Genomic DNA, 4,508 nt, shown 5'->3' on the forward strand with positions numbered 1-4,508 from the left:
TCTAAGATAGGTGGGAAAGGGGCTGGGTCTTACTAGGACTGCCTTCCAGTCAGCTCATCAGAAAGCCTCAGGGGGACTTTGGGGGAAGACTTTGCTTTTCAGATCTCAAACTTTCGTGTACCCAGGAATCATTTGAGTTCTGTTCTTTTTTTTTTTTTTTTTTTTTTGGCGGTACGTGGGCCTCTCTCTGTTGTGGCCTCTCCCGTTGCGGAGCACAGGCTCTGGACATGCAGGCTCAGCGGCCATGGCTCACGGGCCTAGCCACTCCGCGGCATGTGGGATCCTCCCGGACCGGGGCACGAACCCACGTCCCCTGCATCGGCGGGCGGACTCTCAACCACTGCGCCACCAGGGAAGCCCTGAGAAGTTCTTTAAAATCTGGGCCCCACCTCCAGAGGGTCAGATTTCAGTAGCTCTTGGGTGAAGCTCAAGAGTGCATTTTTTAGAGTTGTCATATGATCCAGCAATCCCACTCCTGAGCATATATCTGGAGAAAACTATAATTAAAAAAGATACATGCATCTCTGTGTTCATAACAGCACTATTCACAATAGCCAAGACATGTAAACAACTTACGTGTCCATTGACAGATGAATGGATAAAGAAGATGTGGTACATATACACAATGGAATATTACTCAGCCATAAAAAGAATGAAATAATGCCATTTGCAGCAACATGGGTGGACCTAGAGATTATCATACTAAGTGAAGTGAATCAGAAGACGACAAATACCATATAATATCACTTATATGTGGAATCTAAAATATGACACAAATGAACTTATCTACAAAACAGAAACAGACTCACAGACACAGAGAATAGACGTGTGGTTACCAGGGGTGGGGTCGGGGAGGGATGGACTGGGAGTTTGGGATTAGCAGATGCAAAGTATTACATATAGAATGGATAAACAACAAGGTCCTACTGTATAGCACAGGGAACTATATTCAGTATCCTGTGATAAGCCATAATGGAAAATAATATAAAAAAAGAATGTCTGTATATGTATAACCAAATCACTTCGCTGTACAGCAGAAATTAACCCAACATTGTAAATCAACTGTACTTCAATTTAAAAAAAGAAGTCTGCACGTTTTACCAACTCCACCAAGTGTTTCTGATGCTGATGGTCCTCAGATCACACTTTGAAAAAACACCTCTTTAGATGTTGCTGCTACTTGTCCATTAGATCCCAATGAAAATGTTTTTACAGAATGAAGAAGGAAGCGGGGTCAAGATTCTCTGCCTCCCGTGAAAACACCAGTTCATTCTTTCCTATCAGAACTTGGCACAAAGTTTGGCATTTTGAACCACCTTTCTGCTCTATTCCTGTTGGGATCTTCCCATTCACACACACTTGTGCTTACTAGGAGCAAGATTCCAGGGAGTGAGAAGCTAACCCTGGGTCTGGAGGAAAAGAGAAAGCATCCCATCTACATGGTGTGTACTGGGTATACAATGCTTTCATGTACCATAATTCATATGACCACACTGCAGTCCTTCTGGGTAGTTAAATTAATATGTCAGTTTTAAAGCTGAGAAATTATAGGCCTGGAGGTATGTCAAGCCTCCTCTGGTCACCATGACTTGAGGAAGGATATATATGAAAAATTTATTACACATGCGGTAAGCAGGGCAGGCAAACCAAACCAATAACTTTAGCTTGACTTTCCTTGATGAGGCTTTTTTTTTTTTTAATTAATTAATTTATTTTATTTTATTTTGCGGTACTCGGGCCTCTCACTGCTGTGGCCTCTCCCGTTGCGGAGCACAGGCTCCGGACGTGCAGGCTCAGCGGCCATGGCTCACGGGCCCAGCTGCTCCACGGCATGTGGGATCTTCCCGGACCGGGGCACGAACCCGTGTCCCCTGCATCGGCAGGCGGACTCTCAACCACTGCGCCACCAAGGAAGCCCGATGAGGCTTTTTATCTGCTGGTAGAACTGAGGTTGGTTGTTGGGGTCAGCAAATACTGCTGTAAAAGAATTGATGGATCACATTATAAAAATAGATGGAAATTTTGTATGTTAAACACAAGCTGAGTATGAGAACAGGAGAGAAACAACCCGCCATATCATCTGGGAAAATGAAACTCCTTGGCAAGACTTCACAACAGCTTGATTCAAAATTTCATAATGAAATTATGTCACTGATCAAAGCCTGAATGAGCTCATGGGCTGATTTTTGCCATTCGTGTTTATTCTGGTTTGAACCAAATTGAGGCATCAGAAATACATTATCCTAGTCTATTCTCCAGAAGTGGGCTATGGCACCCTTGTTTGGGGGACCAAAGGGACAGAGTGAGGCAGAAGAGGACACCTTTGGATCCTCACTGGGTGTGAAGTTGCTTCTGGTCAGCTCTGAGAGACTTCCTCAAACACCATGTCAGGGTCAAGGGCATTCAAGCAAACTTGCATTTAAGCTCATGGTACTTGCCCTGGGGGCAATAAAAGTGAGTCTCAAGGAACTGAAGGTATTTCCCGCTCTTGTCTAGGACATGGCCTGGTTTTGCTCTAGAAAGATTGTTTTGGGGTTTGTTTGTTTCAGACTCAGAGAAATAAAGGCCCAATCATCCCTCCCACAATTAGAGAAGCTCACTTTATACCAAGTTGTTTTTATGGAACAAGCTACCCCACCCAGGATCCACCTTCTTCAGGCCTAACCACCTCTTCTCTGACCTAACCTGAAGGCACAGTGATGGACACTTCCTGACAACTTGAAGTGCCAAAAAAAGAGGGAGTCTTCTTGGTTAAAACACAGACATCCAGAGACTTGACTTTGGCTAGTAAAAACAGAAGCTTCTGGGTCTTACTGCCCTCATTCCCCCTCAGGAATGCAGAGACATTCCCATCTGCTATTTACTAAATGTGTCCTCCTAAAACTCATGTATTGAAATTCTAATCCCTGATGTGATGGTGTGTGTGTGTGTGTGTCTTGGAGGCGGGGGTGGGGGTGGGGAGATGATTAGGTTTAGATGTGGTCATGAAGATGGAGCCCCCATGATGGGATTAGTGCCCTTATGGGAAGAGGAAGACACTCCCCCTTCCTCCAGCATGGGAGGACACAGTGAGAAGACAGCTGTCTACAAACCAGGAAGAGAATTCTCACTAGGAAGCCAACGATATGGGCACCCCGACCATGGACTTCCCAGCCTCCAGAATTGTGAGAAATCAATGTTTGTGGCTTAAGCCACTCAGTCTACGGCATTTTCTACAGCAGCACCAAGTAAGACACCATCTATTCATTACTTCATTCAGTGAATATTTATTTAGTCCTTACTATGTTTAGTAGTAAGGACTTAGTCCTTACTAAGTGCTTTTTGAAGTCTTGAAGACACAGTGGTGAACAAACTTTCAAGGTCCCTGCTCTCAAGAAGCTTACATTCTAGTTTTGGGGGAAGCAGCTGATAAACTTGTAAATAACATAATTTCAGCTAGTAATAAATACCATGAAGTAAATAAAACAGAATACTATAACAGAGTAACTGCAAAAGAATGGGAGATTGTGATTTAGACAGATTAGACAGGAAAGACTTCCCCCAGGAGGAAGGGTTGCTGGGTAAAATACAGGATGCCCAATCAAATTTGAATTTCACATAAACAGTGAATTTTTTTTAGTATAAATATGTCCCCAATATTACATGGGACATATAATATTTATACTAAAACTTATTCCATTGTTTATCTGAAATTCAAATTTAACTGGGCATCCTGGTTTGTTTGTTTGTCTGGCCACACAGCGCAGGATGTGGGATCTTAGTTCCCTGACCAGGAATCGAACTCCGGGACCCTGCAGTGGAAGCACAGATTCTTAACTGCTGGACTGCCAGGGAAGTCCCATGGGCATCCTGTGTTTTTTATCTGCTAAATTTTGCAGCCCTACTTGTAGGTGACATTTGAGCTGAGAACTGAATGACCAGAAGGAACTAGCTATGCAAGGTTTAGGGAAATGATGATTCAGGCAGAAGGAATATCCAGTGTAAATGTCAGAATAACCAGAGAGTGGAAGGTACAAATGAGGTCAAATAAATAGACAGGGACCAGATCATGCAAAAATCTGTAGGGATAGCAAGGAGTTTCAGTTTCTCTCCCTCTCTGCCTCTCTCTCTCTCTCTCTCTCTCTCCTTTAACGCTGAGAGTGATGATACGCTGTGGGAGTTTTCAGAAGGGTGACAAGATCTCATTGGTATTTGGCTTATGTGTAGTCGCCCACTTTTGGAAGGGCTTAGAAGACAAATTCAGAAGATAATTAAACTTAACCTTCTGTCATTGGCCTGGGAAGAGGCATCTACATTTAAGGGTGGACCCAACTAGGAGTTCTAGGCCGGGCGTCCAGGGTAACTGGGCGGTTGCTACGGAGGGCAGCTTGGTGGTTGCTAGGGAGAGAGAGGGGCGGGGCTCGACGCAGGGAGACGCCTAAGAGGCCAGGGCGGGGGCGGAGCCTGGAGTGCGGCGGCGCGCTCCTCGCGTTCGCAGGAAGTCGCTCAGGGGAAGGAAGGGATGCGAG

The sequence above is a fragment of the Mesoplodon bidens genome, assembly GCF_964165515.1.
Source record: "Mesoplodon bidens genome assembly, chromosome: 2".
Classification (NCBI taxonomy): domain Eukaryota; kingdom Metazoa; phylum Chordata; class Mammalia; order Artiodactyla; family Ziphiidae; genus Mesoplodon; species Mesoplodon bidens.